A 26,028-nucleotide genomic window follows, 5' to 3' on the forward strand; every position below is an offset into this window, starting at 1 on the left:
AGTGTATAGGTATCAATATAATGACATTTTTTAATTGAATCACCATGAGATACAGCTACAAAGTTGTAATGTTTGAGTTTCAGCCATACAATGATCAAACACCCATCTTTCCACCAGTGCATATTTTCCACCACCAATGTCCCCAGTATTCCTCCCATCCCACCCCTTCCCCAACCTCTATGGCAAACATGTTCCTCCATACTTTTAACTCTCTCTACTTTGGGGCATTGTGGTGTGCAATACAGATACTGAGAAGCTATCACATTTGGTCCTTTATCTACGTTCAGCACACATCTCCCATCCCGAGCGATCCCTCCAACCATCAGTGATTTAATGATCCCCTATCTATTCCAGCTGCCTTCTCCCTCAACTCATGAGGCAGGCTTCCAATTATGGAGAAATATTCCTGACCCTTGTGTATAATGACATTTTCAACAACACCCAAATCCAATGAGAATGAGAAGACTATGTCATGGCATGAAAACAAGGTTAATTTTAAGACAATATTGGTTATTAAATTTGTCAGTGAATGAACAAGTTTATAAAATGAAGACAAAAGCAAGATTCAAAAGGCCAATTTTTGTTCTAGAAGATAGAAAGTGTTCTACCAGGTATGGTTTAGAACTCGTCCTTGTAATTCAGACCTCTCCAAATGATCTATGTGACTCCATAATTCCATGTCAGCCTTTGATTAACTTGGTAACTCTAGAGCTACTGTGTGTTTCCAGTTCCCTGAAGGGAATACTAATATTTTTTGCTTGGTTTTATTCTACTTTAGCTATCAACACAGATTTATGTAGCATGTTTCCCAGACAATGGAACATGGCAGCAAAATATTCTGCTGACTATTCCATTTTTTCTGTTGTGATGTAGTTCATGACATTCATCTTCTTCAGCTCAATAACATTGTGCTGACTTTTCACAAATATTTCTATTGTCTGAAATGCTTGTAGTTGTGTCTTAGGGGAGCAGGAATGAGCTAGCTGAAATGGTGTAGTTTTCATCTCTTTCTCAGCCTGGAATGCAGTGCATGCAATGGGAATATCAGTTATTCCTTTCTCTTTGGTTTTAATCATGTAAAGCTAAATGGTTATAACAATCAATACAAGAATATGCTCATTAAAGAATTACTTGTCAATAACATCATGAATAGATTTTAATCAGAATTTATTCTGATTTTAATGAACATATTAACATAGATTCAGTTTAATTTTTACCTTATCACACTGTTGAACTTTCCCTCATTATAGAAAAACATAAGTTAATATCATCTATGAAACAGTTTTCCTTGGCCTTATGAAGTTTAAAGGAATCTACAATCTTGCTATAATTTCATATGACATCTCAATCTTGCTATAATTTCATATGACACCTCACAAAATAAATAAAATATTCTAAAATCATTTTCATTAGAGCGAAAAGAGTGTGTGAATACAATTCCCATTAGGAGAGAAGATGACTAGAAAACATTTCAAAGATGAGGATTTGTTTCGATTTTCCTACTCTTTCCCCATCCTAAAAGTCCTAGTCAAGTCAAAGATCTTTTGTCATTAAGTCGTAGATTATTGATAATTTATGAAATCAGAAGCAAATTAAGACAGCATGCATTGGGACTGGAGTGATAACACAGTGGATAGGCATTTGCCTTGCATGAGGCCAACCCTGGTTCGATTCCCAGCATCCCATATGTTCCCTTGAACACCACCATGAATAATTCCTAAGTGCATACACAAGGAGTAACCCATGTGCATCACTAGGTGTGACCCAAAATGCAAACAAACAAACAAAAGACAGCATGCATTTATGATATAACCATATTTAGCGTGATTCCCTTCCTTCTTCCTTCCTTCCCTCCTTCCTTCCCTCCTTCCTTCCCTCCTTCCTACCCTGTCCCTCTTCTCTCCCACCTTTCTTCCCTCTGTCCATTCTCCCTCCCTCCCTCCATCTCTTTCTTTGTTTTCCTTTTAATTTTTTTCTTTAGCCTTTTGGTCTGGACCCAATTGTTGTCAGAACTTATTTCTGATGGTATCCAGGGACCATATCAAGTGCTACAGATAAAACTCTTGGTTAATTATATACATGGCATATGCTTTAACCACAAACTATTTCTTTCTCCAATTTTTCTTTGACATTTGATAGTAGTTATCATCTATGTACAATGTACCATCTACTACCAACTTGGTAGTAGTCACCATCTATGTACCAATTATCTTCTATGTACTATGTATTTTTTATGTCTTGTGTATGTGTTTGCGAGGTTCAAGAAAGATATAAAAATATGGACCTTTCACATTTCTGTATTAAAGTATTGAACATATCATTATTCTGAGAGTATATGATTAAAAAATCTTTGTGCATATTAGTAATTTCATCTGAAAAAATAAATAGATCTCTAATTACAGTGACTTAAATAAGAAAACTGCAAACATATATTGTATGGACTTTCTATATAGTAATTATATAGATGAATGTGTATATATACTGTGTAAAAATAAGAAGAATCTTACATATTAAGAGACTAAGTTGCATTCTATAAATAGAGAGGATTTTTATGGAATCATTAAATTGGCTCAATTTATCTTTCTCAAAACAAATGTCTTTATGTCTAAAGCTTAATTTCTATAATTGTTCTTTATTTTAAAGTAAGAATTACTAAGAAGTGAATATATAAATAAAATCATAGAAATATAGGCAGACGTTATATATAAGGACAAAATATTTAAAAGTAAAAAAATAGGAAAGTTAATAGTTAATCTTAACAATGGTAATTTAATGAGAACAAATATAAAAATTACATACTGGGACAATGGTGCATGCAATAAAGAGAAAGTATGAAATTTGAAGGGAGGCAGAGATGAGCAGATCATTTTTCTAGGTTTCTGTGCCATTTATTTTATCTTCTCCCTCCCTCCAGGGTGCTATATTTCTCTCTGTGCAATGAAAGGATAAGGTTCTGCATCCAGTATCCCAAAGGTAAGTGAAATGATGATTCCATTATAAGAGAGGCTATTTAAGTAAGAAAGATAGATTCCCTTCATGGGAAATCAATTCTATAAACTCATTTTATATGGATTTCTCTCGTCCTACAAGTAAAAAGTGGGCTGTAGATAGAAATGTGAAATGACATAGGGGTCTTGCCAGGTCTTTCCTGAAAAGGTGTGGAGCTATTAATAGAGTCTTCTGATCAGGTTGATTTAGTACCAGCTCTTAAAGTAGGAGAACAGGTAGATGAAGTTTATCAGAATGATAAAAAGTAAATCAGACATTTAATCTTCACAAGGTTGTTTGTACCACTGACTTTTTCCCAATGAGGATTTTATCCTTTTGGGTTCAAGTTATTTACCCACCATTCTTACATTTCTATTTCTTAGAGGGAACTTGAGAATTATAATAAGCAAATTTTATAAAATCATATTAAATATTGAATAAATGTATCATTTTTGTAGAAGAACAGAAATCAAAGGTTCATGTATATAATAATAGCAAAGTGAGGGCCTTACAAAAGTTCGGATGTTTTAATTACATTAAGATTGACATATAGAAGTTTAACTCAAGAGGCTGGAGTGATAGCACAGTGGGTAGGGCATTTGCCTTGCATGCGGCTGACCCGGGTTCGATTCCCAGCATCCCACATGGTCCCCAGAGCACCGCCAGGGATAATTCCTGAGTGCAGAGCCAGGAGTAATCCCTGTGCAGAGCCAGGTGTGACCCAAAAAGAAAAAAAAAGGAGAAGTTTAACTCAATAATAAAAGGCTCAAAATATGAAATTTTGCAAGTTACAAGCACATGTTAAAAGTATGTGTTCACATATAAAAATAAAATTTGGGGACTAGATAGTACAGAGCTATGGCATTTGTTTGTCTTGCACATAGCTGTGGCCATAGCAGTGGTTAAAATGCAGGCAATACATAGTGCCCTAAGCTCTATCAGGTGTTGTCCCTGAGCACAGAACTTGTGTGAGCCCCACTCCTGCAAAAACCCCAAAACCCATTGTGGATGTGGTATACATCAGTGACAGGTAGAGTCAGACATAATAAGCAAGGTTACCTCAGTAGAATAATCACTGATAAGACTAATCTGTTAACTCTTATCCAACCACAGTGTGCTTTTCTTTAACGTTAAAAAAGAAATAGGATGGGAGGTAAGATACTTGCCTTGCATGTGGCTGACCTGGCTGTGATTCCTGACACCTCATGTGGTTCTTTGAGCCAGTCAGGAATAATACCTGAGCACAAAGCTAGGAGTGACCCCTAAAATATTGCCACTGTGACCCAAGAACACAAAGTTAAAAGTGAGATATCATTGTGAATGATAAGAAAGGACAGTTCTGCCAATAATTTCATACTTAAAAATTCTACCAGAATTTTTGTTTTGATTCTTTGCCCTTTGTACTGAATATTCTTTTTTTTTGTCTCTATAATTAGACATTTCTAATAAAAAAGAAACTACATTTCTGCCCATGGTTCTCCTTTGTTTTCTTGCATTTGATTTTTATTTCCATGGCATGTTTCAGGGACCAGGCTTGAGAACCATAGCCTGAGAGCGTCGATTCAATCTCAGGGATAAAGTAAGTAATGAAAAGAACAGTCCAGTCCCCTCCCCAGTCCCCAGGACTAAGTGACTCTCGAATCTCCTGGGGAGTCGCACGTAATGAGTAAACAGGACTTGCCCTGAATGCTGATCCTGAGCACTGGTATGAACGCGGGTAAAGAAAGAACATTTGTACATCCTCTGTACAAGCAAATGCTGTGATGCGGCCGTGAGTGTCTTAGTATCCAGACAACTCTTGCAATGAATAAAAATGTAATCATTTAGGTTGGAGACAATTCAAATTTAGAGCAGTTTATAGTTCTCTCTGAATGAAAGAAATTAGACTATACGTTGCTTTATTTAACACACATTCTTATTTCAGACGGGTTTTCTCAAACGTTTACTGTGTTGGATAAATGTGGTCTGGCCCTTCAACTTCCTTTGCTTAACTCAGACTTGTGATTCACTGGCATGCTTCATTAAAGAGCTGCAGTTGTTGCTCTTGGTGAGAATCAAGCTTTGCCAAACACAACCGCAGATAAAAGGACAAATAAAGTGAGAACAGAGAGCATAATTCTGGTTGCCAAAGCTTCCAGGGAATTTCCATTTATGCGTGCTTGGCAGCACTGTGGAATCTTGTACTTCTCTATATGTAATCGCTTGTCTGGTGTGTCTCCAGCATTGCTATAAGGCAGTACTTCCATGAAACTGTCACTCCAGTCAAGTGAGACTTAGTCATACTTTGGGGTAAAGCATGCTTTAGGAAAGGATATATCAGCAAAGCAGGGTGGTCACCAATAGTTTACAACTTCCTGAAATTCTAAGGTTGGATTAAAACTGCAGTCACACAAGTAGTCATTAAATATACCTATCATCTAGATTTTCTGGAGTTAAGGTTTCTTATATTACATTTAAAATGTCCTTTTTAGAGTAATATGCCGCAGAGATGCCAATGGACTCCAAAGTTCCCTTGCAGTTAAAATTGAACCTTAGCTTATCTTAGAAAATCTTAGAATTCCTTGAGTGCACGACCACAATGTGACTGCACAACATCTCAAACTCCATGCAAGCACTTAATGGTTCTGGGGTGATGTAACAGTCTTCACACACTTTTCTTTAAGGAAACTTTTTTGGATCATCTTTAGCATACTACTCATAACAAGCAATACAAAACAAATTATTATGCTATGTTTTGGGGGCAGGCTTTGGGGATTGGAGTGGAATAATTTGAAATATGGTGTTGGGAAGGTATAATGGTGGTAGGATTGGTGTTGGGATATATTGAAGGTAATAAATTATTCTGAATAACTTTATAAAAATAAAATGAAATTTAAAATGTCCCTTTTAATCAGGACATTAATATGCACTAATATTCTAATATTTGTGTTCTTTGAATTCACCAAACACTTTGCCTCCAAAAGGGAGTTATCTTGGTTTTGCTCATCAGTGACTTTCAATTTCACTCAATATATATACATGTGATACAATGCACAACTTTTAATTTAATGAAAATACTTCTCTTTGCTAAACAGCGAAAGTTTAAAAAAGTAATAAACTACATCCAGGTGCTTTAATTCATAGTTGTTCATTTTGTATTTATTTTATAAACAACGTAGGAGCCATTTTACTTACCATCTGTTTCATACCTGTATGGTATTCACAATTAACTTTTTTTTTATTTAAACACTCTAACTTCCTCAGAAGTCTGCACATTATTCTTTAATATGACTCTATCATGATAGCAGAAACTCTATCATAAGAACAGAGCAACTAACTAGGTATATAGAAAAAGCAAGGAGGGCAGAACAATAGTACAGCAGGTGGGGGCATTTGCCTTGCACATGGCTGAGGGGGTTCAATCCTCAGAATCCCATATGGTCTCCCACGCACCACCAGGAGTAATTCCTGAGTGCAGAGCCAGGAGTAACCCTTAGCATTGTTGGGTGTGATCCAAAAAAAAATAAAAAGGAAAGAAAGAAAGAAAGAAAGAAAGAAAGAAAGAAAGAAAGAAAGAAAGAAAGAAAGAAAGAAAGGAAGGAAGGAAGGAAGGAAGGAAGGAAGGAAGGAAGGAAGGAAGGAAGGAAGGAAGGAAGGAAGGAAGGAAGGAAGGAAGGAAGGAAGGGAAAGAAAAAGTGAGGTGAGACTTATGCATCTTTATATTGAAGGATGTGTGTGTGAGAGAGAGAGTGAGAGCGAGAGAGAGAGAGAGAGAGAGATTACTCATAGACTCAAATGACTAATAAGACAATCAAAAAGAAATTTGAGTCATTTTTTTTGTATGCCTCAGATATTCCTCTATGCAGTTTTGAGTTTGTCAGTATTAGTCTCAATCTCTGTTTACTGTCTCAAGACTGCAGAAAAGAACAAAAAAGGTAGAAGTGACTTAGAGCCAAGAACATGAGTTATTTGTCACAGCTTATTTCCATGTGCCTCACTGACCTGTAATGAATTTGTTATTAATACTGAATGGGAAAAACTAGTCACATACCACACATCGTGAAAATACAAATATCAAAGATACAGAAATTCTTTACATAAGTCAAAAAAGGAAATAAACAAGGCCCTCAAAAATTGAAGTCTAAATGTTCCCTAGATACCTTCCAAAAAAATACATAAAAACTGGCCAACAGACACTTATCAAAATACTCAGCATCACTTATTTTCAGAAAAGTGAAATATAAATTCCAGTGAGATATCTCCTCACACCAGTCAGAATACCTTACTTATATCCAAGGTTATAAAGCATATATAAGCTGGTTCCACAGTCGAGGGAAGCAGTTGTAGGTATCTTAAAACATTAAAATTATAATTATCATATGATACAGGCATTCCATTTCTAGGTATATGTCCTAGGAGTAAACACACAAAACAAATTCTAATTGGTAAATGCACATTTATGAATATTAGAATAATTTTCACAATAACAGAACTCTGGAAAAAACTCATGTGCTCAACAACAGAGATGTTATGCTGTTGTGTCATATTTGTGTGTTACAAATATATATTGGAATACTAATATAGAAATATAGACAATGGAATACTACTCAGCTATAAGCAAAGATGGAAGTCTGATCTTTTCGCATTATGCATGGTACTGGAGATGTCATGCTGAGCAATTTAGACAGAAAGAGAAAGATAAGTACTCAATGATCTCACACTTGTGCTATACTAAAAAGAAGCCAGTGAAGAAACAATGTCCAATGAAAGCAAACCCTTAGACTCTGATGACAGAACTTAGAGAACTAAAGTGACTAGGTGGGTGTATGGGGTAGAGAGGGAAGGTCAGAGTAAGTGGATAGGAAGCCCATATAGAAAGGGGTGAAGACTGTCACATTAACTATGGGTGTTGACGTGTAGTAACTCTGTGCCCATAAACATATAATAACAGACTCATAAACCAAATTGTCCCAACAAATTCATATATTAATATATATAAACAACTTGGGGGTCATGTAACACAGGAACACAATAAAATATTTTATAAAATATTTAATAAATTGATTCTATGAGATTTTCACCAGTTTCACATAATATACATACACCTAAATGAATTTAAATTGTTGAAATAAATAAAAAGAATGTCAAGTTTCTTCTCTTATTATTCAGTTGACCATTGTGACTGCAAATGACTAGTATATTTTTAGGATTTGTAAGGTAACATCCTTCATAAATTTAGAAGCATTTTTATAAGAACGAGGAGAAAAGGAAGGGTGAAAAAGAAAAAAAATAGTAGTTGGAAAGAGTGAAGAAGGAAGCATAAAGGAAGAGACAGATATAACGCAGCAGAATAGAGACATTACACCACTACTACTTGACATTTATTTGCCTGGAGCAAATTTCGCAGCTTCACAGAGAATCTACTTCAAGTTATTGAGCACAGCCAATGGCCATAATAAGCATTTTGAGTATAAATTATGTCTTCGTTGGATTTTATTTGTTTAGAAATGGAGCTAAGCTAGTGTTGGCAGCTTTGCAAATATCCAAGACAGACAGGCCAGCTCAGCAGTAACTGAGATAAATATCAAGAACACTTAGCCTGACATGCCACAGCTTATGAATCTTTTCCTTTATTACTTTTCTCAGTTTACTAGATTTCCTTTTTCCAAAAAGAAAAAAAAAAGTAATGTCTCTGCTTCCTATGTCTAAATGGCTGAGAAGCAATGCCGGATTATGGTTTATACTTTCTAAAATACTGACAACAAAAAATGTATCCAATCAAATTAAAGAAAAATAAATGAGTATTTTAAGAGTCAGTTTTATATCAAGGTGAATTAATTTTTACTAAACGATAATTGAGAAAGATGCAATTCTGACTTCAGCAACTAGTAGACTAATGGTACGAGGATGTTTTTGTTTTTAATGCTGTAGACTTCTGTTCTGCCATATAGTGATGGTATAATAATTTATCTTTAGATGTTAAATTCCATAAACTATTTCTCTGCATGGATTTCATGCAACCCGGTCCTGTGGGTAATGGGGAAAAAGTAGTGCAATGATAATTTCTTTCTCATCATATTACCACTAGCCTTTATATGTCACCTCAATTTTGAGACGTAGACTGCCACAGTCAGTTGGAAGCAAAGTATGCAGTATACTTTGCTTCATTTTTTTATATTGAAGATGTATAAATAATTATGTTTGGAATAATGATAGCTTTTGAAAAATGGGTTACATGTGACAGAAATCCAAATATCTATGTTGTTATTCTCTGCCCTGGTAGCAAATATTAAAAATACAAAAGATTGGAATTTACAGGAAAAAATGCCATTACATAGAATATATCCAGATCTATCTCCTTAGCTCTCAAATTATATACATATGATTGCTTACGTGTGTTTGTGTGAGTGTGTGTAACCAATGTACCATTTAATAGGGGACTCTCACAGTGGTGCTCAGCCCTGTGTGGAGGTCCTGAAGTTCAGTGCATTCTTCATACCCCTGCTATGAGGTATAGGTGTTAATTGTGCTAAAGGTAGGTACACAGTACACTTTCTCACTTCTATCTTCATCATAGTGCCGGTACAAAGTTAGAAATGCATTTTGCACTTCAATGAAAACTAGATTTTGGGCAACTCAAACTGTGTAAAACTGCTGTTATGAATAAACTTGACATCAATATGGTCAATGAATACCAGATATGCAATAAAATGTGGTATGGGAGAATTGATCTAGAAAACAAATGCTGTATTTCCTTATTACAACCACTCATTCTAATTACTTTGCATGATATTATTTCACAAATATACCATAAATCTGCCATAAAGGAGAAAGTTATAATAGATTTTGGAATTCTTCAATAAGCAATTATAGGAAAACTTACTATTACTGCCATTCTTTTATTATTTTTTCTTCAGTCAATACCTTTGAAGTGTTAAAAATACATGCATGGAATGAATTTTTCCACTCTGGAGAAGTTCGTGTTCCTTCTTGAACACATGTCGCTCTCTTTCTCTCCTTTAACACTTCTCTAAGAAAACTTATTTCAATAAAAACTATTTTGCTTCACTAAAAATAATACATCTATGATGGGAGCTAGTTCTTTTAAAATACTCTTTAAAATGATAAATATATGTTAATACATAGAAATTGTGAGAAGACTCAAACTAGCAAAATTAGCAATTACATAGAAATTTATTTTAAAATTTATTTATCTAGTCTGATATTTGTAAATAGCTTCTCATACCACTTTTCATATCTTTCTCTTAGAACCTATACAAGTACCACTAAGTAACATTTAAGAAAACTGGGATTTAAATTACTTTGCAAAGAAGGAACAAGGAAGTATAGCACAGTTTTTCAACTTCACTCTATTATCTGTAGATACTAATAATTACTACAGAAAACTAGTAATAAGTGAACCTTGCAGTAGTATTGTAGGTTTAAGAATAGAGTCGCATGATGGATAGTTGAAGATGACTTTTTTTTTAATTGTATTGAATCACCATGAGATAGTTACAAGCTTTCAAGTTTGGATTACGATCACACGATGATCAAACACCCATCCCTCCACCAGTGCACATTCCCCACACCAATATCCCCCTTCCCCACCCTTCCCCTGCTTCCATGGCAGACAATATTCCCCACACTCTCTCTCTACTTTTGGTCATTATGGCTTGGAATAAAGACACTGAGAGGTCATTGTGTTTGGTTTGTTATCTACTTTCGGTACACATCTCCCATCCCAATTAATTCCTCCAGCCATCATTTTATTAGTGATCCCTTCTCAATTCCATCTGCCTTCTCCCCCCACACCCGCTCATGAAGCAGTCTTCCAGCTATGGGGCAATCCTCCTAGTTCTTGTATCTACTGTCCTTGGGTGAAGATTACTTTTGAAAATGTTTCTCAGTGATATGATTGCTTGGATTTAAATTCTTGAAGACATATGAGGATGTAGCACTGTAGTACTGTCGTCCCATTATTCATCAATTTGCTCGAGTGGGGACCAGTGACATCTCCATTGTGAGACTTTTTGGCATATTTAATACGCCATGGGTAGCTTGCCAGGCTCTGCCATGCAGGAGAGATACTCTTGTTAGCTTGTCCGGTTCTCTGAGAGGGACGGAGGAATCAAACCCGGGTCAGCCGCCTGCAAAGCAAACGCCCTACCCGCTGTGCTGTCGCCCCAGTCCATGAGGATGTAACATTAAATTATTTTGTGCTTCGTTTACAAGGACTTTTTAGGATTATTTAGCAGGCTGAAAAATCCTCTATGAAGTACGCTGTTACTGAATTATTTTCCGTTTCCATGGTTTCCTGGAATGTTTAATTCAAAGACTAGACTAGATCAAAGACCTAATGAGTCATTGTCCTTTGTGTTGCTCTCTCCTCTCTCTCTCTTTTTCTCTCTCTCCTCTCTCTTCCCTTCTCTATGTAAGTTGATAGTTCCATTATTCAGTATATGATATCTATTTTTCTCTAATATCCCACATAGATTAGTAATTTGCATGAGCCGAAATGTTTTAGAACATTAGTGATAAATGAAGACTGGATCAAAGGAAAGACCCAATAAAATCATTCTTCACTATATGCAAATTAAAAGCCTAAATGAAACATAAATAAATAAAACCACAGGACAATTTTCAATACCATGTCCTAACTTAGAGCTAAGTAGCATATTTGAACAGGAGACTTGGAATAAAAACCCATTTGGGGCTAGATCTACATATTGCAAACAACTTTTGTAAATTCACTACATACAGCTAAAATACCCAGAGGTCATTTCAGATAATTCACCACCCCAAAGTATCTTCACTGAATGCATATTAATAAAAAGAAATTAATATTTAAAGATTTATTAGGAAATATTGCTAAAGACAACACTTTGTGTTATAAAAGTATAATTTTAAGTTCAGCCAATTCAGTGAAAATTCGTGGAACTGAAAAGACTCTTATGAACTGTTACAAGGTAAGCCCAAAAGACCAGGATTGTATGATGCAATATCCATCAGTTACTAAATGTAGATCTCCTGGAAGGTGCAGTGACATTGGACAAAGTGGATTTTTGTATTTTAGGGAATGTCTGGAGATGCCAATACTTAAAGGATGCCTAATAGTATTTCACACATCTAGGGTCTAAGTCATCTCTCTATAGAAGACCTGGGTATCATTTTACTGTTTAGCAAATTTATTCAAGCTATGTAATTACTACTATATGAAGAGGAAACCAAAGTAGCACCACTTTCTGAAGACAACAGTCCTGGTGGTTAAAAAAGGGAATATAAAACCTGCTGTGGCTATGGATTTCATAAAAGAACACCTTAACCCAGAGTTAAGACTGCCTGCCACACTTGCTATCTACAAGCTCTGCTTTATTCATCTGAGAGAAACCATAAGACTTCAGTGATGGAGAGCAATGCTTTTCTTCCCTGTTGGTAAGCCTGTAAATTAAATTTGAAGGAGTAGTCACAAATATAAAAGAATTCCACTGGATTCCATATTGTCCTAAAGCCTGCTTAGATTCTCAAAGAAATAAAAGTACCTAAGTTATATAAAGAGATTTTGTAATTTAAAATAAATCATACTTGAGAAACAAGAGCAAATAAACTCTAATTCAATATAGTTGCTAGTAGGCCACTACGACACTCTTGCTCTCAAGGAGACTGAATCTATGATGAGAAGTGGGAGTGAGATTCGAATTTTCCTAACCATTGTGCTTAGGTTAAATCTGATTAGAGAATCAAAAATATTAAATTAGGTGACTTCCGGCTGTCCTAGGTAGACCCATGGCCATTTCTGGTGCAAGTTGCTTATCTGGGACTGAAAATCAGGTGTTCTGGGTTGGCAGAGCTGGGGGCTATCAAACCACCTTGGAGATGCTCAGGGGGTTCAGGGGGTGATCATGCAGCTTTAAGGGTTGAAACTGGAGACTTGCAAATACAAGACTTGCCACTCCCAGCCTTAATGAAATTAGTTGATTTGGTTGATTGCTTCTGGGGTCACACAGGCCATACTCAGGGCTTACTCTTGAGTCTGTGCTTAGGAATCACTCCTGGAAGTGGTATCAGGGATCAAATACCATTTGGCTATGTGCTAGGCTGTGTCTTACCATACAATACCTCTGGGTCCATCTGTATAACTAACACTGTTATCCCGTTGCTCATCAATTTGCTCAAGCGGGCACCAGTAATGTCTCCATTGTGAGACTTATTGTTACTATATTTAGCATATCAAATACTCCATAGGTAACTTGCCAGGCTCTGCCATGTTGGCAGGATACTCTTGGTAGCTTGCCGGGCTTTCCAAAAGGGATGGTGGGATCGAACCCGGGTCAGCTGCATGCAAGGCAAACATCCTACCCGCTGTGCTATCACTCCAGTATTGGGTCCATCTAGAGAAACATTTTTTTTCATGAGAATTAAATTATATGCAACAAACGCAATGTATAAAAACAATCTTCAAAATTTAAAGAGCAATCCAAATGTAACCATTTCAGTATGAAAGAAGGGAAACATGAATAGGAAGAAATAAAGATAAGTTATCAACCAAGAGTCTAGGTGTACCCCATCCCTATGGATCAAGGAGCCCCAAAATAAAGAACAGAATAATTTATATAGAAGTATTATTTTTAAGTAACAAGGACAAGTTTATACATGCGAAAAAGGCTTGTCAGTGTTCACCCTCATCTTAATTATATAATTTTAATTCTGCAGCTATGTGTTAAATTCATGATTAAAGCAGTGAATAATAGAAGAAAGACTTGAAATTCAAGACACTTAAACTATAAAACCACCAGATTTTCCTCTAAATGTGCAGGTGTGCTGGAGTAGAGAGGCAGTGGGCTAGAACATTGTTGATACACTCTAGCATTGTGCTTCAATAAAATTAAAGATGAACATTTTTCAAGTCCCATCACTGCTCCAGACCATTCAACATTTCATCTCTAATCTGTAATCCTCTCTCCACTTGATGCTGTATTATATTAAAAATGTTGCTTTTAAAAATCTATATTTAGTTCTCCTCGACTGATGGTATACATTTACCTCTTGTATCAGTGTATTTATTCTGTTTTTCCTTTAAATTTTACTTTTAGAAATAACCTTCAAATACCGGACACTTTGTTCCAAAGTACTTATTTTGTAACCATGAAAAATATAAGGTTAAAGAACACAATTACAATAATGAAGTGTTCCGTGCCTATATTTTATAAAGATACCTACCAAATTTTTTTTCTAACCTTTTGTATTTTCAGCCATACTTACCTCAAGAGAATCTTATGGCTTATAGCTTTGTCAGGAATTTTGCTAACCTTGGCTCTTTGGGGACTGGAGTATAGAGGTTCAGATAAGTTTTTTAGTTTTGTAGTGGTGATGGTAGTGTAAGGAATGGAGCCCTCATATATATGAGACTCCCACTGAAATTTGCTTCTATATACATCCCAGATTCATTCTGATTTAAACTGTGACTCAAATGCCAAATTAAACTGAACATTGATGTAAAGAAACCCATGAGAACAAAGGGTCTCAATTTCAACTAAGGGTCTACAAAAACTGTCCAGGAATGGGAAAAAAGTTCTCTAAATTTATTTGAAACTTCAGGTAAATGCAGTTGAAAGTTTATCTTCCATTTCTGCATGAAGCCCTTTTCATTCCTTTAAAAGCAGACATTTCTATGATATAGAACTCAGAGATGCCAGAACGTCAAAACTACTGTTCAGTAATATTTTATTTGTTCGCATTAGTGAATATTTTATGTTGGAATATTGAAAACGGCTCTAATATTTGAGAAATAAAAATGACCATTGAATAACTTCTCCTGATTAAACAATTTATTCAGACAAATAATTTAAGATCTTTTTGTTTTCCCACCATTTTTCACTTTTTATTCAAAATTATTTGAGCAGGGCTGGAGACATAGAATAGACAATAGGGCATTTGTCTTACATGAAGCGGACCTGGGTTCAATCATCCCATATGGTCCCCTGAACCCACCAGGAGTAACTCCTGAGCACAGAGCGAAGAGTATTCCCTGAGCATTGCCAGGGCATGGCCCAACAACAACAACAAAATTACTTGAGCAATATCTGACAAAATAATTTAAATTAATTTAATAATCAAGTAATAATAATTGGGGTGGCAATATTGGGTTTCACAGTAAGAAATTTTTAACTTAAAGAGTCATATGGTTTCTCCAGAAAAAAGATAATACAATGCTGTATGAATGGATTTTTACTCACATACATTTATTTTCTACTAAATAAAAAGCATAGAAAGTTCAAAGAAATGGCTTCAATGTTATTGTTACTTACATTTACACCTGCTGTTAAGTATCAGTATAATGTGATTCACAATCCACTGCTCAGGGAAGACATGACACAGATGTAAGCTTCCAAGAGGGATTTCCTAACCCCAGATGACAAGTCATAAGTATATCAAATCTAATGGCAGAGCTCAGACAATAAAGCGTATGTTCCAAAAGCACATTTAATTAGGACAGGAACAGTTAGTGTGCAAGGAAGCAAAGAAGGATTGATAGCGCAATGCTTCTCTGTGGACCCAGAGAAGTTAGTGTTCATGATGCTAGAAAAATTCAGTCACATTTATTATGGCATCACTTTGCATCCTATTTCTAGGACTCTAATAATGCTGAGTTTACATTTTGATTCAGATTATGTTTTCTCCCTTGGTTTTAGTGCTTCCCATCTATCAAGGAAGCAGCACTGTCCTCCATTGTTTATCGATTTGCTCCAGCAGGCACTAGTAATGCCTCCATTCTAGACCTGTTGTTACTTTTTTTGGCATATAGAATATGCCACAGGTAGCTTGTCAGGCTCTACCATGTAGGTGGGATACACTTGGTAGCTTGCTGGGCTCTCCGAGAGGGACAAAGGAATAAAACCCGGGTCGGCAGCGTGCAAGGCAAACGCCATACGGGCTGTGCTAATTCTCCAGCCTATCACAGCAGGTAGGGCATTTGCCTTGCACGCGACTGACCCTGGGTTCGATCCCTGCCATCCCATATAGTCTCCCTAACCACCGCCAGGAGTAATTCCTGAGTGCAAAGCCAGGAGTAACCCCTGAGCATCCCTGGGTGTGACACCCCCCCAAAAAAAAGAAAGGAAAAATCAAGGAAGTATTTTCTCAAAATATCTCCAAATTTCATTTAAGAAATGCATTGTACTTTTGCAAACATTATATAGAAACAAAGTATTTGCAATTATTGCCATCTTTGATAGTGAAAAATCCTTAGAATTAACTGAGGAAATAATACATTTTACTTAAATATAATATACACATTTTAAATATCTGTACTAAATATTAATTGGGGTGATTTTAAAGGAAATTTACAAAATAAAATTCTTCAGTGCATAGATAAAATGATCAGAGAGATAATGCCAATGGGTAGGGCACTTGCCTTGCATGCAGCTATCCCAGGTTCAATCCCTGGCTACATATACGTCAGGAGTGATCACTGGGCACAGAGCAAGGGTAATCCCTGAGCACAGCTGAGTATAGCCCAAAAGACAAACATAAGAGGAAACACTGATTATTATGGATCAATACGTGATTGAAATTAAAAAAGATATGTTTATGTATTTATCACCTCCAAATAATTATGCAAATAGACATTTTTCATGTACTTTTTGTGCTATTATATATAAATTTCATTCTTGATAATAACATAAAAGTTGCAATTACTGCTATGAAAATTCCAACTTAATATGAACTGAGATATTTTGAACTCAACATAGCACTGTAGCACTGTCATCCCACTGTTCATTGATTTCCTCGAGGGAGCACCAGTAATGTTTCCACTGTGAGATTTGTTGTTACTGTTTTTGGCATATTGAATATGCCACAGCAGGATATTCTCTGTAGCTTGCTGGGATCTCCAAGAAGGGCAAAGGAATCAAACCTGGTTCGGCCACATGCAAGACAGACGCTCTACCCATTGTGCTATCGCTCCAGTCCACAAGAATCTCTACAAGTCCAATAAACATACTCTCCTTTCTAAATTGTGCCTCCTGAACTTGCATATTTTTTTATTCCTGGGGTTGTTATTGATTTTAGCCTTGCAATGTGATTTCAGAATGACTTGTATACAATGAGAAGTGAGAATCATTTGATATTCTTACTAAGAAATGAAAATTATCTGGTACTCCTAGAAACAATGGCAGAAAATGAATATGAAGGGAAATACAAGAACTCATTGCATGCTCAGTTGATTTAGAGTCTTGCATTTAAATTTCTATGCTAGGAATGTTAGTAAAGTTATGCTTTCCATATATTATCCTTTTCCTTCTAGCAGTCCAAAAACTAATGGGCGACTAGTTGGCATTGCTCATAATACCACCTGCCCAGATAGTCAATTTCCTTTTGTAAATAGTAGCTCTGATGTATATGGATAATGAAAATTAAAGGGAATTTCAAGTTGTTACACCTGATACAGGAATTTTGCAAAGCAAAAATGACAGGCATATCTGGGAAAAGAGAGAGGAAATGACTTGAAATTAGAAAAGAGGAGCAGAAAATATGTATAATTAATGATTCAGGAAGGAGTTTTGTTTGGACAAATAGTTGTGGCAAGTCACAGCCTGTTGGTGAACCCTATCAAGAATTGTCTGCATTTGGGGCTGAAGTGACAGCACATTGGGTAGGGCATTTGTCTTGCATGTGGCCGGCCCAGGTTCGATTCTCAGCACCCCATATGATCCCCAAGGCACAGTGCAGAGCCAGTAACCCCTGGGTGTTACTGCTGAAAAAAAAAAACAGCAGAAAAAAAATCAATCGTCTGCATTTAAAATCCAATGAATAAACAAAAGGTAGAAAGTAAAAGCAAGCAGTATTATGGCATAATTTCTTTTTCTTTTCTTTTTTCTTTCTTTCTTTTTTTCTTTCTTTTTTTTTTTTTTGCTTTATAAGTCACACCTGGCCACGCGCAGGAGTTACTCCTGGATCTGTACTCAGAAGTTACTCCTCTCGGTGCTCAGGGGACCACAAGGGATGCTGGGATTCGAACCCGGGTCGGCTACGTGTCAGGCAAATGCCCTACCTGCTGTGCTATTGCTCCAGCCCCTATCGCATAATTTCCTAATGCTGCCTGTATTTAATTTTTAAACGGCTGCCTATACTTTGGGGGAATTTTCTCTTTAAGTCCCACTCTTAAATCCTAAGATAATTCTATAATTTCTCTGAGAAATATTTCTTAAGGGACCTTTTATTAGTGAAAAGAGAAAGTTTTAATTTGGACTCCACTTTAATTCGATGCAAACTTGTGTTTGTATTCACAAAATGTATTTCTGAGAATAAAATGAAGATCTGTGTCAGTAATTACTGTGACTCTAAATGCATAGTGCATGAGCACTCGAAACGGGAGCTGGTCTGAAGAGAGATATGCAATAAATGAAGGCAAACACAGCCCAGCTTTAAAACTTATTACAAAAACTAAGGATATATTCGTAATCTGTTTACTGAATGTACGGTAAAATATAATATTTTAGATGTAATGAGTTAAATTGAAAAAGCTTTTTAATGTTTTCTTTTAGAATCTTTTTATGTGGCTAGTAGAATATCAAAATTCCATATACACTGATAAACTTTGGCCTCAGAGTATAGGGAGGAGAAGGAAAGGAAAGAAAGAAAGAGTGAATGAGAAGGAAAGGAGAGACAGATGAAAGCATGGAAGCCAGATCAGGGGGGATTAAGGTACAAAGGTGGCATTAAGGAATGAGGGAGCCAAAGTTGCAAACCACAGACTCAACAACACTGAAATCAAGACACTCAAACTTTAACAACAGAACTTAGAAAGGCTGGAGGGGCGGGAGTGCTGATGGGGGGAGGGGGGTTGAAAAGGGAGGGAACTGGGAACGCTGGTGGAGGGAAGTTTACACTAGTGATCGGATCTGTGCTGCAATCCTGTCATCACTGTCATCATTGTCATCCATTGCTCATTGATTTGCTCAAGAGGGAACCAGTAATGTCTCCATTGTGAGACTTGTTGTTACTGTTATTGGCATATAGAATACGCCACGGGGAGTTTGCCAGGCTCAGCCATGCAGGCGAGATACTCTCAGTAGATTCAGGCTCTCTGAGAGGGATAGAGGAATCGAACTGGGGTCGGCTGTGTATAAGGCCAACGCCCTACCTGCTGTGCTATCACTCCAGTTGTGCTGTCGTATTGTGTCTAAAACTCAACTATGAATGATTTTGTAAATCATGGTGCCTTAATATAAAATGAACATTTTTTAAAAAATCCTATATGTGCCTCACATGGATAACGCCTCCTTATTTATTTCTATTAAATATTCATGTGTAAAGATTTAACTAATTTTCGAGATTCCTGGAGCTGGTGAAAAGTTAGACTTACAATGCTTCTTTTTTTAACACAAATTACTCAAAGAGGATCCTATGAGAAGGGCTGTATAAATTCTTGTTAAATGTATCTGATCTGTGAAAAGTGTGGAAACTGCTTTTCCAGGGGCGTTTCCAGAACCATGACTTGGGGACACATGTTTATGGAGCCCTGTGCCACACTGGGAAGCTACTGGTCCCCAGGCAAGAGTCAGCCTTTCTCTCCTTCCTACCGAGAAGATGCCCAATCCCTGGGTTTGCCCAGACCTATCCGGAGCCTCACCCACACAACTATTCACTCGCTCAAGATATTCAGAGTAGATTTGGGTGGTGTTTTTCCTTTCTAGAGCAATTAAAACTTTGACTTTTGGCTTGTTAATTTTCTAACATGAATACTTTTCTTAGCTGCTTCTTAAATGGTACCCATTTGAAGGTGAATTTAAAAAACTAAAACAACTATTTGGCATTGAATTTTAGTCTTTAGCCTTTACCTGATATCACTAGGTAAGTCAACGAAATATTGGAAAGAAAATCTACTGCATAGTTTGTTGGATGAAGAAATAAGGATAATAGGACACTTCGGCAAGTAGCATGTGGGATAAGAGAATTGTATTGTTCTCTATCCTTCAAAATAGAGGTGGATCAATCTGTCAGTGTCACCAAAAAAACTTTTACATAACTCTACCATTTTGTATTTTCCTCTCTTTTATGCTTATCTTCTGTTTCTTACATAAAATGTCATTTATTTATATTTATTTATTTTATTGAAATACTGTTATATTATATATCACTGTCACTGTCATCCCATTTCTCATTGATTTGTTCGAGCAGGCACCAGTAATGTCTCTCATTGTGATACTTATTGTTACTGTTTTTGGCATATCCAATACTCCACAGGTAGCTTGCCAGGCTCTGCCATGCAGGCGCGATACTCTTGGTAGCTTGCCAGGCTCTCTGAGAGGGGCGGAGGAATCGAACACGGGTCAGCTGCATGAAAGGCGAACATCCTATTGCTGTGCTATTGCTCCTATAATATATAAAATTATACATAGGGTTTTTATATTTTCTCACTACCATATTCTCCCCTCCTACTGCCTACATGTTTATGGAGCCCTGTGCCACACTTTCTTTGAGATCTTAGTTCTGTTAGTGTTCACTCGTTTATTTAGTTTTGTTTTTTATCAGTTTTATCCTTTTATATCATACACGTGGCTGAAATTCTCTAAGACTTATATTTCCACTACTGATTTATTTACTTCCACGTAAGTCCCTTGAGTTTCTTTTGTTTCACGGCAAATAGCAAGATTCTCTCTTTTATTTAGAGATTCCATATTTCATTGTATAAATGTGCCACATCATTTTTAGCTACAGGCGCTTGGACCAATTTTATCATGTAGTGATTATAAATAACACTGAAATAAACATTGGGTTGGATATTACTTGTTAGCTGTGGTGCTTCTTTCACATGGAGTTGCTGAAACAAGTAGTACTGGTGTCTTTAAATTACAGAGGAAGCATGATACAGTTTTCCAGATGAAGGCATCAATTCATGATCTTACCAACAATATGCGAAGGTTCCTTTTTCTCCACACACTCTTCCATACTAATTACAATTAAAGCCTTGGTTGTCAATCACTCACATAGCTGTAAGGTAATATTTCGCTATGGCAATAGTTTGTATTTTTCTAATAAAAAGTGATATACCTATCTGACATGTGCATATTGTCTTGGGAGAAGTATCTATTCAAAATTTCTGCTCTTTTTTAAAACTGGATTTTCTGCTTTATTCTTATTGTTCATTTGTAGCCACTTTTTCTCTACACTGGCTATCACCCCTTATCAGATTTACCATTTGCAAATATCTTAAATTTGATGAGCTTTCATGTTATACAGTTTTTTTTTCTGCTGTAAAAAAAATCTATGAAATTTAGTGTAATCCAATTGTTTTTAAACATACTTAATATTGGGACTGGTGGCATGATCTGGAGGAGTTTCTGTTCCGTTTTATTTTGTTTTGTTTTACTGATTCAATTTCCAGGCTCATAATGAGTTGATATAAATTTTCTATTTCTTAGTATTTGCATCTTACTAGGCTATAATTTTTCAAAGAATGTATTCATTTCTTTTTGGTTATAAAATTATTACAATGTAGTTGCTCATACAAAGTTCATGATAAGCTTCATCATAATTTGCATTTCTTTGCTATCTGTGGTGATTTCTCTCTTCGTTTCTGATTCTATTTATCAGTATTTTCTCTCTTCATTATAAGACTAGCTAAAGATCTGGCAAAGAGACTTCTAAAAATAATTAGTTTACTTACTATATTTGGTGGTTTATTTATCTTCATTTCATAAACTTTCACTCATTTGAATTTCACTTCATTCCACTAATTTTTGGCTTAACTTTTTGTTTATTCTTACTCTACTGCTTTAGCTATAAAGTTAAATAATTTACTTATGATTTTACTTTTTTTTCTTTATGGCCTACAAAACTTTCCACTTCATTTTTAAAACCACTTTTGCTATTCTAGAGGTTCTGAAAAGTTGCATTTTCATTAGACAGAAATGCTTTTTGGGGGGACTTCAAGTTTAAGAGGCAGTTTGAACAATTATTTGCTAAAACTCTTTCTAGAAATTCTGATAGAATAGTAAAAGAGGAACTTCCAAAAGAAGCAAAAGCTGACATGGATGGAGATGATAGTATAGGAGCCAACAGAAATAAAATTTTGTAAGCAGGAAGTGGATAGGCGATCATTTTTCTTACAAATTCTAAATTGGCAGCAGGAAAAGCTCATATTCCTGCATCCCAACGTCAGGACATCTATAACTTTCCAAAAGACTGCAGGTTTGTTTTCTATAGAAAGGATGAATTAAGGGACAGTGCAGACAGAGGAGATCAAGGTTCTAAATACAAAAGGGCATTAAGTGAATGATGAACATCACATGCTTGCAGGCAGATATGTGTGTGGGGAGGAGGGGAATAAGGAGGAGCTGACAATGTGCTTTTGATAAATAATAATATTTAAAAAGAAATAATCAAATCCTAAAGAAGCCCAAAAGCATGAAGATCTCATCCCTTTGAAATGCAAGCACTGAGCTCTTTTTAGGTGGAGAAAGTGATGCACCACCCAGATGCAGAAATCCAATTTCCTGAGAAAGGTGGACCCCTACTGGGTGCCATATAATATGGATATTTGATGTGGTCCTATAAGAATTTTGCACAGTTCAAATTTCAAATTTTTTTTCTTTTCCTACTTGTTAATTTGGGGTGTTTATCAAATATAGTTTCTAACTCACTGACTTATTGACTATTCCCTCCTATTTACTTTTAATCACATCTATTGTAGTCTTTAGCTCATTTATTGTAATTTTTAAATCCATTATTTGTTTGAAGTTTTTTAATAGTTTGGGCATTCTCATGTTATAAATCACATTTTATTTATTGATTGTTTTCTCCTGTGTAATTTAACTGGTGTTCAAAACTCTTTCCCAGGCCAGCTTTCCACATCCCAGTTCAATTATATTTAAACTTTTCCTCTTCCTGGGTTTTTGTTTTGTGTAATTTGTGGAAATTTTATCTGCTACATCATTTTAGGATTATATATTAATCATTTTAAGATCATAAGAATTGATAGCTTTTTTTTCTTTTCATATTTCTTATATTTGAATCAACGGATACACAGTGTGATCTGAAGCAGGCAAGCAGGCAGGGAAGAACCCCGATGACAATGGAATTCTTCTTTTCTTTTCAGCTGATACCAATTTCTTTTATTTTATGCATTTGTAATATCAGTATTCTAAGACTATCATACACTATGATACGCTTCATTAGTATGCTGAAAGGGTTCATAACCAAATAAATGGGTTAAGAAAAAAGTGTAATGATATCCATACTTATTTATGGAATAGAGAGAGACAAGACAATGCAATTCTTGGGAATAGTCGGAGACTGCAAAAAGCACTGGAACTCAGGCCTGTAAGACCTCACCTGCACCAACAGACCTCGAGGAGACTTGACCCACTACAGAGAACACAAACATCAGCAGAGACAGAGACTAGGATAAGGACTTGAAGGAGGTTCACTTAAAACTTAAAACGTTCCAGGTCTTCCTTTGTGACAATACCTGACTGACTTTTTACTCCGCAGAAAAACTCAAGGCCGAGGCAACCTCATTCTGCACAAAAGCCAATCTTAAAGGCCATCCAGGGCTCTGGCGGTGCTCTCTCCCTTGAACATGTCATCACTCACTCTCTCTTCTTCCTTCCCTTCAGCAAAACCGCCAAATAAAATCTGTTTTAACTGCACTACTCATCTCTTCCTAAAATTCTTGTCTGTGCGAAGGACCTGTAGACCTAGGGCTAACTTTCTTCTCCTGCAAAGACCAGTTTCTCACTCCAACCTGAGTCCAAGGGTCCCTGAGAAATCTGGTGTTGGGGATTAACTCCCATGCTGAGCTGACCAAGTGGGTGTCTGGCGTGGCTTGATGGCCATCTAATGGGTCTGACGGGGTTCTAGTTCACACCGTTCAGGGGCTCCTCAGAGACTTTATCAGTCTTAACCTTCTCAGCTGGTCAGGGGTGACAAGAGGTGGAGAGGGAGAAAGTGGCCTTCTCTCTCCTCTCTGCCTCACCTAACCCGTGGAGACCCACCGACTTCAATACCACAAATTCAGTTCTCTACAGAGGCTGCTGGCATGAAAACTTCCAGAAGCAATATCTGCACCCACTCTCTTCTCTAGGGCGGTTCCACAGTGCAAGCTTTTCTAACTGCTTTGGGTGATCCTTTATCACTCAGCATTGAGCTAAGCCATCTGTGTAGATTCTATCACTCAAATATTTCAAAGGAGAGCAGTTCAGAGGAGAGAGATCTAGAAAAAGAAAGTTGAGTCTCTAGTCAGGCAAAAGTCTCTGTAAAAGATGCTGGGAGAGGCCAGAGTGATAGTACAGCGGATAGAGTCTGCCTTGCATGCAGCTGACCTGAGTTCAGTCCCTGGCAACCCATATATTCCCCGAGCACCATCAGGAGTAATTCCTAAGTGCAGAGCCAGGAATAAGCCCTGAGCATCACTGGGTGTGACCCATAAACAAATAGACAAAATTGATGCTGGGAGGCAATTCTTAGTCTATATATGCCTTCAATAAGTATTACCTCACTTATAAGCTATTTTTCTTTCAGGTGCTTGAGGCATGAAGCATCACAGGTTAATACACTACCAGGGATGGCCCGAGGGATGCATAGAACATCATGCAAAGCTAAAAGCTAAAAAGGAGTCTTTCACATGATGAGGCCAGAGGCAGAATTCAGTGCATTCTCAACAAACTCTGAATCCGACCCCCGCTTTTTTTTTTATCTCGCCTTTACCTAGGAATCCAAGATTTAAATCGTCAGTCCTTATTCTAGACAACACTGTCTGCATGAACTGACACTTTTTTGATATTTCAGGCAGCCTAGCACAGTTGTTTGGAGTTCCCATATTAGCCCTTGCTCTTAGGCTGTTTCCTAGCTGTCTGGTGTCTGATGTACTCACATCTACTTGTTCCCTAGCAATAGTCCATGGAATACTGCTCTACGGAGTCCCACTGTTCTCTAGAGTAAACCCTATTTCTTATGCACTGGACTGTGTATATTTCCTTCTGACACAATCTCCAAGTAGCAAGCCCCCACAATGTAATAGACTCCCTCATTCTGAAAAGCTCCATTTCAAATTTCAATCTCCTTCCTTCTTTCAGCTCACAACATCCTGAAAGCCCACTGGATTAACTTATGTTACAGTTATACTTACCCAGTCAGACATCTCCAATACTTCTCTCCCTGTGGAGACAGTGCCCCTCTAGCCCTCTGATTGTAAATTTGTTTTATTTTTTGAGGGTTTGTCTTTCACTTTGTTTATTATTTATGTGAGAAAAACAAAGAGAAGAATCTGAAGTTATAAATTTGTCTGCAATCTTTCTAAGCCATTAACTTTCACTTTGTACTTTAAACTAAAATTGATTTACAACAAAATAAAGATTAAAATTTCTCTTAATAGGTACATCAATCCAACAATCGTCTATGACTTTGAAAACCACTCGAACTAAGGTAGAAAGACATGCTCCAGAATAGAAAACATTTGTGTACCATACACCTGACAAAGGGATATTATCCAAGATGAATAAAGCAAAGCTCAATAAGAAAAAAAAAACTAAATTAAAATCCTCATCATAAAACAGGAAGAAGAGAAGAATCAACACTTTATCAAAGATAACATATTGATGTCAAATAAATACCTGAAAAAGTGTTAATCAACATTCATTATCAGGGAAATGCAAACTGAAGAACCACAAGATGGTAATGTATAGCAGTGAGAATGTTTATAACTAAAAATAATTTAAACATCAGTGATGGAAGGGATAAAGATAAAAGAAACTCTCATCCACTATAGGTGGGATTGATAACTGGTTCAGTCTTTGTAGACAATTACGAGACTTGACAAATCATTAAAACTGGAACTCCCATGTGACTAAAGATTCAGCTACTTGGCATCTACTCCATTAGAAACAACAACACCAAAAATGAACCCCAAAAGGTATTTGCCTGCTAAGTTCACTGAAGTGCTACTAGGTATAGTAGCCAAGGTCAGGAAATAGTTTAAATGCTCATCAACAGATGAGTGGATAAAGCAATTTTGTCATAATCTTACAGTGGAATACTTCCCAACTCTAAGAAAATTTG

At 36.4% G+C, this 26,028-nt stretch overlaps 1 protein-coding gene across 2 annotated transcripts in view; it reads right to left on the bottom strand.

Annotated features, from left to right (window-relative positions):
- Positions 1-26,028, bottom strand: part of LRRTM4 (leucine rich repeat transmembrane neuronal 4) — a 794,848-nt gene that overhangs the window by 394,147 nt on the left and 374,673 nt on the right. The gene's annotated exons all lie outside the window — the stretch shown is intronic.

Source organism: Sorex araneus, chromosome X (assembly GCF_027595985.1).
Source record: "Sorex araneus isolate mSorAra2 chromosome X, mSorAra2.pri, whole genome shotgun sequence".
NCBI lineage: Eukaryota > Metazoa > Chordata > Mammalia > Eulipotyphla > Soricidae > Sorex > Sorex araneus.